The 13,080-nt window shown below is 36.1% G+C and overlaps 1 protein-coding gene across 1 annotated transcript in view; it reads right to left on the bottom strand.

The window, feature by feature from the left end:
- hecw2b (HECT, C2 and WW domain containing E3 ubiquitin protein ligase 2b) overlaps positions 1–12,825 on the bottom strand; it is a 91,880-nt gene extending 79,055 nt beyond the window's left edge. Inside the window, exon 1 of the mRNA XM_087236635.1 lies at positions 12,338–12,825. The gene's annotated coding sequence lies outside the window, so the exon portion shown is untranslated. The remainder of the gene's footprint in view (positions 1–12,337) is intronic.
- Positions 12,826–13,080: the final 255 nt, after the last annotated feature.

The following is a 13,080-nucleotide window of genomic DNA, read 5'->3' as shown; positions in this document are numbered from 1 at the left end:
TTTATTTGTTTTTTGTTTTTTATTATAAAAGTTTATATATATATATATATATATATATATATATATATATATATATATATATATATATAAAAAATTCTGTTCGTAGATGTAAGTAAGAGAGTAATGAAAATATATATTTTTAATGTTGTCTCCACATTCCCTCTAATATGAGTTTCTATTATTCATTCATTCAACCATGTAAACGAACAGAGAATTAAGGCTCTTGCTTTTGCACTCCTTTATTTCGGACACTGAGAATCAGCTTCTCTCCCATGGTGCACGACAACACTGAAAATACTGTGCGACTGCCACAAGGGGGCGTATGCCGACAGTCGTGTCCAAATGTCGTGTGCAGTGGAAACTCAAGCTGCGTCCCAAATCGCATACTTATGCACTATTCTACGCCATTTTGTAGTATAAATAGTGTAAGTAGTGTGTTCACACTGAAAACTCTAAAAATAATAAGTGCACTTTAATTACCCGGATGATACACTCATTTAGCCGGTAAAATGAAGTGTGTAATGATGGACACTTCACGCACTCAACGACCGCAGGTTTGCTTACGTAGCAGAAGGGGCGGAGCTATCAGACGCACATGTTGAATAACTTTATTTATTTTGGATGGTGAAAGCAAAATTCTCCTACGAGAGTGATTTTAGCGCCTCCCGATGGTGAATGCGGCAATACTCACGGCAGATATTATCTGATAATTCGGTCGTTTATTTCACTGATTTGGCGACCGTCAAACGTCATCAGGGAAACGGCTTGAATTTCCGCTTAGTAAAAACACATTAGTGTGCCATTTGGGACGACACTACATACATATACTATCCTGTGGAGTGTGTAAGTGCATAAGTACATAGTGCATGAGTGCATAGTGTATAGTGTGCCATTTGGGACGCAGCTAGACTCTTGATCACGTTTGATGATGACTGATGATCCTAGCAAACTGAACAGACCTTTTATTCCCGGTTGCTTTGCGCACATCCTGTCTTGTTGATATGGAGAAATGTTAATGCGCGTCTGTCAATCAAAATTGGTGGCCGCACTCTTACGTCAAGTTGCGGTCAATGTGAAAACCGCTCCAATTGGTCTACCGTTTTGACCAAAAAAAAGGACTGGGTGTGTTTATGCACTATACCTACACATATGTCTGTCCAAACAGCTTTAAAAGTAGATTTGTCACCATAGGTGCTGTTTATTTTAAATCATATAAATTCCGTAAAACACAGTAATTAAATACAATTCTGTTGATCCTGGTCAACTACAATTGTGGCTGGTGGAGCACGCCAACATGCCTAAAGTAACAGGACAAGGCGATATCCTTCAGAAAGTCAGAGGCGCCGTGTCTCTGCCAGGAACGGTCAGCTCAGCTAAGATGCATTAGCTAATGATCTTACATCCTGTCCCTCCTCGAGCACTTCCTCCAGCAGGATGACTGAGTCAGCGTGGATAAATCCTGCCTAATGCCTCCACCGAGAGACCTTACCTTTGAACCTCAGAGCACTCAGGCTAAACGCTGGCCTGATGGGACGACACATGCACAACGCAATAGCTACAGCTGGAGTGTTTGGGTAAATGAGATTGTCTAAGGTAGAAACATTTAGTTTTAACCTTGACAGAGAAAGTAGTATTTAAATGGTCATCTGTTTTACTCTTCGTCAATATGATGGATAGGGAAATGAGCAAATAAACACGCCTTAAAAAAAAAATACCATGACACTGTCCATTAAAATACAATTCAGTGATCATTATCACACTCTATTAAGCAATAAAACATGCATCGTAATGATTATTAAAATATGACAATATATTATAAGTGCATTACATGACATTATAAGCAAGCAAGCAAATAAAAAAGGTTTAAAGCCGCTTATTTCTAAAAAAATAAAATAAAAAAACTTGTAGCATGTCAATTTGAAATATCAATTTATTTAATTAATTACTGTTTTATTAATTGTAATTATACACTGAGATAATTTTCTGCTAAAGGAGCTTGACAACAGCCAGTGCTCCACACAGATCTAAACAAACTGAGACAAACTAAACCAAGAAGAACTTTGAAGATCTTCGAAAAACCTCAGTACTGTTCAAAGTTTTAGGCACTTGTGTAAAAACGGTGTAAAATGAGGATGCTTTTTAACTAAATTAATTAACTACATTTAGTATGACCACACATTGCATTTAAAACACTTGGTACACTCCCCCATAGTTTTATTATAATTTAATAAATAATATGATTAAAATTCTAGAATAAAAATTGTCAAACACACTTAAGTTTATTCAGAATGTCAATATATAAATGCAAATGTTCACTTTAAATGTTTTTGTAATGCTGTTGCATCGTCATATTTGTATGAAGTGTATTTATTTAGATCATTTGAACAATAAAACACGTAAAATTATTACCTCATTTTATAAAGCAAACATTTTTATGTTAATTTGCAACTTTGTCATTACAGATGTGTAATTACAAATAAGTTAAAATGTGTCATGCACGTTTTAATAAAGATCATATCGAAAAACATTTTAGTTCACAAATTATCACAAATTCTTGTCAAAACATTCATCAAATATATATAAATAAAAATATAAAAATAAAGTGAAATAATATATATATATATATATATATATATATATATATATATATATATATATATATATATATATATATATAATTTTACTTTATTTTTTCCTATTGTTTGTTTTTTTATGTTTATGTTATCTTATGTGTGTATATTTTTGTGTATACATGTGGTATTTTACCTTATTATTTATATAATTATTGAGTTAATAATTATGTTTAGCAATTGTATTTTGATCAACTGTTTCGGTGTTTGTGAAACATTATATTGAAACTTTTGTTCATATTTTCCAGAACTAATGACCACCAGAAAAATATCAAATATGTAAACATGTTTTGTACTTTAAATGATGAAAATAAAGATGTGTTATGGATGTGGCAAAAAAAAAAAAGTCTGCTGGTTTACAGTATACAACATACTTTGTAGAAAGTCTGTGAAACAAACTGCACAACCCAAAAGAAACAATGCTAATCAAAAAGATAAGAGTTGGCTCTCTATAAAACAAAGATGATTTCCATATTTTGTGCTTTCCATTTATTTACAGTTGTGATGTAGCACCTGGTTCACTCCAGGAAGGCACAGAATCTCAGGATTATGAAAACAAGTATATTCTGGATAACACTTACTCGGAGGAACACAGAAAGAACATGGGGTTAAGACAGACATCAACAGAGAGAATACCGGAACTTACTGAATACAGGGACTTAAATACACAGGCGATGATAAACTGATTACATAAAGGGGATGAACGCAGGTGACACAGATGAACATCAACAAATGGCGGGAACGGGTACAAAGTAGCACATGCAAGGTCACATGATAAAAACAAAACACACAAGGAAGACTGGGTGTGACATGTGAATTGCATTATGGATGTTGATCTCTGCTCTGTCGACTATAGATGTTGAAAATTCAGCTCTACAGTTTAACAAAGTGACTTATATTGACATTTTAGTAGTTTGAATAATAATAATAATATAACGTATAAGACATAATTTATAGAGAAATAATTCTTTAAAATAACAGAAAATATACTGGCATATTATTACAAGGTATTTATAGCATAATATATAACACCAACCCAGACAATTTATCACTTTAAACTATTAAAAATGATTTTAAAAAGTCACCTTTTACAACTTTTCAAGCTTAAAAGTAGATGGAAGAGAGATCAAAATCCCATTATGCAATTTAAAAGCATAAATAAACATAGAAAACTACTAATTTATAGATATTTTTACAGCTTTTCCTCTGGTAAAGTCATATATGATCTAGGTATTCATCCTACTGTAAACCTGCTCTACAAAACAACCACTGATCCTGTTCAGACTTCCTGCCCGTATTTACATTTCTCAGGTCAAGCGAAGATAAAGTTGAGTTTTTTGGAGCAAACGTTCCCTTAAACCAGACGAGTCCCCCCTCACTGCATCACCTCGTATCGTTTCAGTGTTTATTTATACAGCGTTGAGGGTGACGCTATTTATAGATGAGCCAGCACATCCCGGCTACTCGCATGCCAAAGCACTGACCCATATCTGAGACGGGTTTCAGCATGCCAGCTGGCGTTCACAGCCAAACAATAGGCTAATGTAGCATGTTTACACGCTTCCTAGCGGTACGGCGGGTTAGTGTCTGTTTATTAACGCACATTGTTGATTTGAGTCTAGATACTGTTTAGCATGTAGTCTGTTTTAGAATGGGTTTGAAACATTTATATAAACTGTGAATGAAAAAGATATGGGAGTGATTGTGAATTAGCAAAAGACAAATTGTAATGAACCGGCAACTATTCTGCCATTTGTTTTACGCAGCAGATGCACCCTTGCCAGCACTGGGAATCCCATACCTCTCACATTCATTCACACATATACTCATGCACTACGGCCAATTTAGCTTATTCAATTCACCTACAGCACATGTCTTGGGAATGTGGGGAAAACCGGAGGAAGCCCATGCCAACACGAGGAGAACATGCAAACTCCACACAGAAATGCCTACTGACCCAGCCAGTCCAGTGCCTCTGTGAGGCAACAGAGCTAACCACTGAGCCACTGTGCCACCCCCATCCATTTCAATCAACCTTAACTTTGCATAGCTTATCAGTGAACTACAGCTCTGTGCAGTAAATGCTGCTCCATCTGAAAGCACGTGCTGGAGATTGACCAGAACCAACTTTACTGACAAGATGCACATGAAAATCACTTAATCGCCCAACTACTCATCTCAAACTGAAACAGCCTCATTCATACGTTCACTCATTTTCTTCGGCTTAGTACTTTAATTTTCAGAGGTCACCACAGTGGAATGAACCGCCAACTATTCCAGTATATGCTTTAGGCAGCGGATGCCCTTGCAGACACAACCCACTTCTGGGAAACACACAGTCATATTCCCAATTCACCTAGTGGGGAAAACTGGAGCACCTGGAGGAAACCCACGGCAAATAAAGGGATAACATGCAAACTCCACACAGAAATGTCAACTGGCCCAGCCTGGACTCAAACCAGCGACCTTCTTGCTGTGAGGCGACAGTGCTAACCACTGAGCCACCACAGCCTCCTGAGTTATAAAAGAGCAATTTATGAGCAGTAAAATGTATGACTAGCAACTCTTTGGTTTGATCATCTGGTCAAAAATAATCCCAAAGGTTGTTTTGAGTTTTGATTTATTATTCAATAAGGGTCATCTTGGATTATCAGATGAACATTAAAGCCTGTATTGACAAATAAGGCTAAGAAATGTCACATCAGTGTGACCGCACAGTTTGGATGAACAATAGGCCATGATGCATATTCTATTTCGGGTACAGAGTGATGTAAGGTTTGTCTAAGTGTGTGTGTGTGTGTATTCTGCTCAAGGAAACACCAGGAAAGAGCCTTGACTTCTTCCTGCGATTGCTCTGTACACAAAAACACACACAGTCAAAAATAAAGCATTAACCTTACATAGTCCCCTCGCTGACGCAGGAAGATGCATTCTTCCCAGGATTCAACCTCGCAGCGGATCATAAACATACACAAATGCACAGAATTAGAAACTGACAATGCATGTTGACGCAAGGAATGTGTAAGTCATTAAAAGTTTCCATCCACATGTGCAATTCGGGATGTCATATTAAAAAACAAACAACTCTGGATGGAAATGCCAGGACGCTTTTAAAAGTGTATATCAACACAGTCGAGGTCAATATGAAAACCTGTGAATAAACTATAATGAAGACACTTTTAGAGAATGCTTTTGTTAATGTGCAAAAAAAAACATGATAGCATGTTTTCCATCACATCACAAGAGGCACAGGGCATCAACACGACGTCACATTGACGTTGTACCCCAACGTCTTGAGAGATTGCATTTGGTTTGTAAATGAAAATCAGGTTGACATCAGAACCCAACAAGAAAAATCACCTTTAAAACTGTCTAAATTAAGTTCTTTGCCATGCACATTACTTATTAATCTGGCCAGACAGAATTTTCCAACGTTTATGTGATGTTTTGTAAACAAAAATATCGGGAGGAGCACGATCAGTCTTTGACAAGGCTAATTCAACACAATCATTCTATTATCCAATATTTACAGTATTAACAGTTGGAAAACAATCTTTGCTTAATATCCTAATGATTATTTGGAATTAAACAAAAAAAAAAACTACAAATTACATACAATTTGTTTTGTCTATTCCCACAAATATCCCCTTGCGACACATGTGAACTGTTTGTGAACCGTTTGGCAGTTACTTTCAAGTCAAAAATCTGACATACCAACAGTGTTCAACGTAAAAACGTGACATAAAATAGCTCACTACTTCTAAAATATCTAAAGAAATAATCTTGAAAACACAATGAAACTGAGCTGAATTGATTCCTTCAGACCTTTACTGAAAGCCTCCATTGTCTGCTGGTCTGTAAAGCCCTCTCAAACCATATATCATTACTGTCCATTGATGTCAGACTCTATCTTTCTCCACCTTTAGCTTCCACAATTATTCATTCAAGACTGTCTGATCCAACGTTCAATAACATCCTAGCCAACAGAGATCAATCAATGCTAAAATTCAAGATGATCTGATCAGACGCCGCAAGGCCCAGACAGAATCCACACACACACTTTTGACTAAACTTAAGAAGAAATCGGAGAAGCTAATCCAGATTTTACTGTACTTTGCGATGATTGTTGGCTCTTAGAAACGAATCTGAATGGATACGCAAGCGATTGAGTCTGTTAGTTGAATATTGGACAGATTCTGCACACACTTTTGAGTACATTTAAGACACAATCTGAGAAGCTAGTTCGGATTATACTGTACTTTGCGATGCTTGTTGGCTCTTAGAAACGAATCTGAATGGATACGCAAGCGATTGAGCCTGTTAGGTGAACATTGGACGGATTCTGCACACACTTTTGAGTAAATTTAAGACACAATCTGAGAAGCTACTTCAGATTATACTGTATTTTGCGATGCTCTTAGAAATGAATCTGAGTGGATATGCAACCAAGTGAGACTGTTAGGTGAATATTGGATTGAACGAGAACCAGGGCATCCTGAAATTGAGTCTGAGGCGAAGGCATTAATGACTGAGCCAACAGCTTTAACTGTGTCATTTAATCCACAGATCACATAGATGGTCTAAATAGTCCTGAAGTGGGATTTTGGAGCTGCTCTTCAAAGCAAAAAGCTTCGTATGACCTCATTACTTGTGAGGAAAACTAGAAAACTAGCAACTGTCTCTTTTTGACAACTCTCCTAAAATAAGTCAGATTTCTGTAAATGCTAAATAATATTCCAATCTACTAAATTATTACTACTATATACTCTTAATCTATCAGGTTTTACATACTGCAGTTTCAAGGGGCCATCTCAATTCTAAGAACTTTACAGTCCCTAGTTCTTGAGAAAAATACACAGTACTGAGAGTTAAAAAATATATTTTTGCAGACGTTAACTACATTTTTTAAACATCCAGTATTTCATTAAAAATAAAGCGTGAAAGTGTGTTTTGTACTGGTTTATTAAGCAACTAATTAGCTCTGAACCTAACAATAATCAAGGCCCCTTTTACACTAGTAAAACATATGCTGGATAAGTTGGTGGTTCATTCCACTGTGGCGACCCCAGATTAATACAGGGACTAAACCAAAAAGAAAATAAATGAATGAACATTTCATATATTAATTAATAATAATAATGAAATTAATTTAAAAACTGAATAAATATAACTTTACACAAGTAAATAAATAGACTAGATGGGCTAAAAATCTGCGGAAATCTGCACACACAGATTCTGTGTGGGCTTACTAATCAAACATTGTATAATAAGGGGAACCAATGATGAAAATCATCTTTTGTAAGCTGTTTGGACAGAACTGTGTGTAGGTATAGTGTGTTCAGTCATATTTGGAGAGATAGAAACACAAGAAGTCTCTTTTTTAAATTTTCCTCAAGTTAAAATAGGATCCAAATCCCTCCCATTTTGAGGCCGACGTAATATGACGTGACATATGTGACATAATATGACAATGTGACTGTGATTTTCCCGCCCACCGAATTGATAGACAGCAGCGTTTTAAAATGTCTTTATAGTAATGCGTATAATCATCAACAAGACCGGACATGCGCAAAGCAAGTTTTAAGATTTCTGTAAATGCTAGATAAAATCCCAATCTACTATATTATTACTACTCTATACTCTTAATCTATCAGGTTTTACATACTGCAGTTTCAAGAGCCATCTCAATTCTAAGAACTTTACAGTCCCTTGTTCTTGAGAAAAATACACAGTACTGAGAGTTTAAAGATATTTTTGCAGACTTTAACTACTACATTTTTTAAAACATCCAGTATTTCATTTAAAATAAAGCGTAAAAGTGTGTTTTGTACTGGTTTATTAAGCAACTAATTAGCTCTGAACCTAACAATAATCAAGGCCCCTTTTACACTAGTAAAACATATGCTGGATAAGTTGGTGGTTCATTCCACTGTGGCGACCCCTGATGAATACAGGGACTAAACCAAAAAGAAAATAAATGAATGAACATTTCATATATTAATTAATAATAATAATGAAATTAATTTAAAAACTGAATAAATATAACTTTACACAAGTAAATAAATAGACTCGATGGGTTAAAAATCTGCAGAAATCTGCACACACAGATTCTGTGTGGGCTTACTAATCAAACATTGTACAATAAGGGGAACCAATGATGAAAATCATCTTTTGTAAGCTGTTTGGACAGAACTGTGTGTAGGTATAGTGTGTTCAGTCATATTTGGAGAGATAGAAACACAAGAAGTCTCTTTTTTAAATTTTCCTCAAGTTAAAATAGGATCCAAATCCCTCCCATTTTGAGGCCGACCGCAACGTGACATATGTAACATAATATGACAATGTGACTGTGATTGTCCCGCCCACCGAATTGATAGACAGCAGCGTTTTAAAATGTCTTTATAGTAATGCGTATAATCATCAACAAGACCGGACGTGCACAAAGCAAGTTTTAAGATTTCTGTAAATGCTAAATAAAATCCCAATCTACTATATTATTACTACTCTATACTCTTAATCTATCAGGTTTTACATACTGCAGTTTCAGGAGCCATCTCAATTCTAAGAACTTTACAGTCCCTTGTTCTTGAGAAAAATACACAGTACTGAGAGTTTAAAGATATTTATGCAGACTTTTTTACTACATTTTTTAAACATTCAGTATTTCATTTAAAATAAAGCGTGAAAGTGTGTTTTGTACTGGTTTATTATGCAACTAATTAGCTTTGAACCCAACAATAATTAAGGCCCCTTTTACACTATTATGCTTTAGTTTTAAAACAGCATTTTAGAACGAAAACTATCCACATCCACACTGGCGTTTCATCTAGCGCCAGGGTCACCAATCTCGTTCCTGGAGGTCCGGTGCCCTGCAGGGTTTAGCTCCAACTTGCCTCAACACACCTGCCTGGGTGTTTCAAGTATACCTAGTAAGACCTTGATTAGCTTGTTCAGGTGTGTTTGATTAGGGTTGGAGCTAAAATCTGCAGGACACCAGCCCTCCAGGGACAAGTTTGGTAAACCCTGATCTAGCGTTTCTGAAAAGATCACCATCCACACTCCAATGCTGAAAATACACATCGGGTGACCACACACAAACACTCTGTCATGCACTGCAGCATATGTGGAAGTCTGAGCTCCAGGCAGTCAGCGGGTGCTTTGAGCACAACTCCCCAGATGAGAGCAGTGCATGTCGGACAGCTAATCAAGGATCTACCGCTGGATCTAATCTCACTAGCTGTTAAATGTAATATTTTATTCATCTTGTCTCTATCTAACAACTCTTTGGTCTTTTGAATCTATTTCTTGTTCTCAGGTAACGTGTTTTGGCTGAGCGCAGAGATAAGTTAACATATTTATTTACCACAAACACTGATGCTGCACATTTGACTGATTGCTTGCCTTCATCTCCTATAATGTATAAATTTATTGTACGTTATACTTTTAAAAGGGCCATTATTGATTATTTAAACTGATATTTAGCAATAGAGAGGGTGTGTTTCATGTTTTTTACTGAAAATGTAAGGAGGCAGTTCTGTTTTAGGCTCCGTTTTGTTACAAATATGCATACAGAGAAGATGACGGTCATTTAAATATGTAGCTACATGACGCCTCAACAATTTTGGTGTCTGTTGCTAATATCAAAATAATATCAAAATAATATCAAAATAAAAATAGTCAGTTCCTTATATCATGTTTTCATTTTATAGTTAAGATAAAGCCAGGGTGATGTGAATGACCTTATAAAATACTCTGCTCCCTTTGAAGTTTTACGCGTTGTGTCCTCGAGAGTTTGTTCTTCAAATCAAACTTGCGAAGTCTGAATTTAAAAGCAAAGACTGGACTTTGTGCGCTTGATATTGAAATAAGCCCCAATCAGTCACACCTCTGTTTTCAGATGTCTCCATTTTGCCCCATCCACACTAACACTGAGCAGCAACATTTTAAAACCAAAACGTCTTTTCAGCGTTTTCAAAACGCTCCATTTTCGAGGCTTGAAAACTCCAGGGTAGAGTGGACAGAAGGCATAACCATAGCAAAGGTTATGCATTTTAAAATATATTAAGATGTCACTTTATTTTGATGGTCCGTTTGTTGAATTTAAGTTACATTGCATCTACATGCCAACTAATCCTCATTAGATTATAAGTAGACTGTTAGGTTGGGGTTAGTGTAAATTGTCATGTCCTTGCAAAGTTTCTTATAGTCAGTGAAATGTCTGTTTAGCAGCAGTTTTAACAAATATTATGTAGACAGTCTACTAATACTCAAAACAGACCATAAAAATAAAGTGTCGCCCATATTAGTGTGAATGGGGCCTAATTGTTTGTTTTATAATGCATGACTAGAACAATGTGCACTGCATTTATAAAGTATGTGAATAATTATTGATAAAACGTGAAAAAAAAATTTAACTTAGTGTTAAACTGTTAACACCTTTAAAAATGTTATTTTAACTCTGGCCAGTGTGGATACACAGGTAAAGTGTTATAAATTAACTCTCAGAGTTGAATAAACACCGGCAATGTTGCTGTGTATAAATAAATCTGCACATGTAATCAAAAAAAAAAAAAGAAAAGAAAGAAAAAAAAAATGATGATGCAAAAGAGTAGCTTTAATATCCATGAAAAATAACCAGCTCTCAACATTTAAATAGTCACTTTTAGTTCAAGCATTTGCAAGAACCCCATATTATCACGCTCAATTCTACAGCACTTAACAGGATAGTTTAGCTTTTAGTTTACATTTCACACTATCTAAAATGTATCTGACTTCTCTTCTTTAGTACACTTTCAGCCAAAAATTCCAAAGTTGAAAGCCGAAGTCAACACAATTTTTAATTAGTTTTAATATGTTTTAACAGGACTTCTTTGATTGTCCTGTGTTCTTTAACTTGTTTTCTCTTATTGTAAAGCACTTTGTGACTCAATGTCTGGGAAAGGTGCTATATAAATAAACCTTTACTTACTTACTTACAAATTTGCCATTTATGAGTAAAAAAATAGCCTACATCCAAAAATATATACAGTAATAACTGTTTCTTGATCATACATTGAGACTTGAAGTGAAATGATTTGGCCATTACTAACAGAGTTAATACCATCAATAATCAGTGCTATTTAATCTCTACTTGAATTAAATGTAAATCTAATGTTTAATATTTGCGTTTAGCATTATGAATCGTTAATCTTTTGGGATAGCTATGTGGCGATTTTACTACCATCTTATTAACATCAAGGACATGCCACATTGGCAATCAATATTTCTGAAATAAATCCCAATTAAACTCACACTGAGGAAAAACGTGCACGAATAACCAAGCAGCAGGTCTTTAGCCTTGAAAACATGTGCATTTACGCAACATTAGATCTTTACACAACAGAAACTTCAAATGCGTGTATATCAGAACATTTGCCAACAACAAAATGCCACAGGTACTGTCTCATTGCTTTGACAAAACAATCCTAAAACCAGATAATCGCGGGTATCCGACATTTATTTATAGAGCTTTACATCAAATGCACTGCATGAAGTGTTTAAGTACATTAACATAGGCAACATACCACTTTGTTTGGGTCTTTATTTTCAAAGGAAACAATAGCAAACGAAAATGTACGCATTACAATAGAAAATATATTTGTTTTTTAATGACTACGATGTAATAATTTGGCATTGAACCCACATTGAGGCAAGCGTTTTTTACTTACCGTCAAATAAACATGATGAAGAACTCAAGACGGCAGAAATAAACACACGGGAGATGCTCGGAACAGCTGATGTGCGCAGCTGAGGGCCTCTGTGCGGCTCCAGAGAGCTTCTTCCTCCTAAAACATCCGTCTCAGAGGCACCACGAGCCGACCGAACCAACCAGAACCAAACCCAGAGCAGCTTTACTGCGCAATGTCGGTCTGCGTCCGTGCGCGCGGCGTGCCAGTCTGGATCCTGGCGCGTTCATCTCTTATTCATTTACAAAGATCCGCGTCCCCGCTCGGTGCCACCTCACACCCGCTGGAAACACTCGCGCCCGAACAAAAGCACGCGCGTGGCTGGTCGTACACCTTCATTAGGAGATGCGCTGTGGTGGTGAATGTTGCTCTGCATTTGTGATGGATTAATTCCACGGGATTTGCGTCTGCTTTTGTTTTGAGAGTCAAAACAACGCGGAGCTCACGAGAGGGAGGCGTTCACTCGAAATGTTTTTTTACGGTCGACTCGCGAACGAGTCAATGCGCTGAATCGGTTCTTTTGAGTGATTCTTTGGAAAAGAGTCGGATGAATCATATAGTCAAGCTAAAACCAATTTTTAAAAGTTGCACGACCTGTTTAACTCCAATAAAGGAAACATAAACATATAAAAATAAAGGTACTTTGAAGAGAACAAGATGGTGTGTCATTGTATAGCATGATCTGAACCCAACATTAGAAAAGAGTGATTAGGCCTACATTTATT

This window comes from Danio rerio, chromosome 1 (genome assembly GCF_052040795.2).
Source record: "Danio rerio strain M-AB ecotype USA chromosome 1, GRCz13ab, whole genome shotgun sequence".
Taxonomy (NCBI): Eukaryota; Metazoa; Chordata; class Actinopteri; order Cypriniformes; family Danionidae; genus Danio; species Danio rerio.
This window is presented reverse-complemented; position numbering and strand designations above follow the sequence as displayed.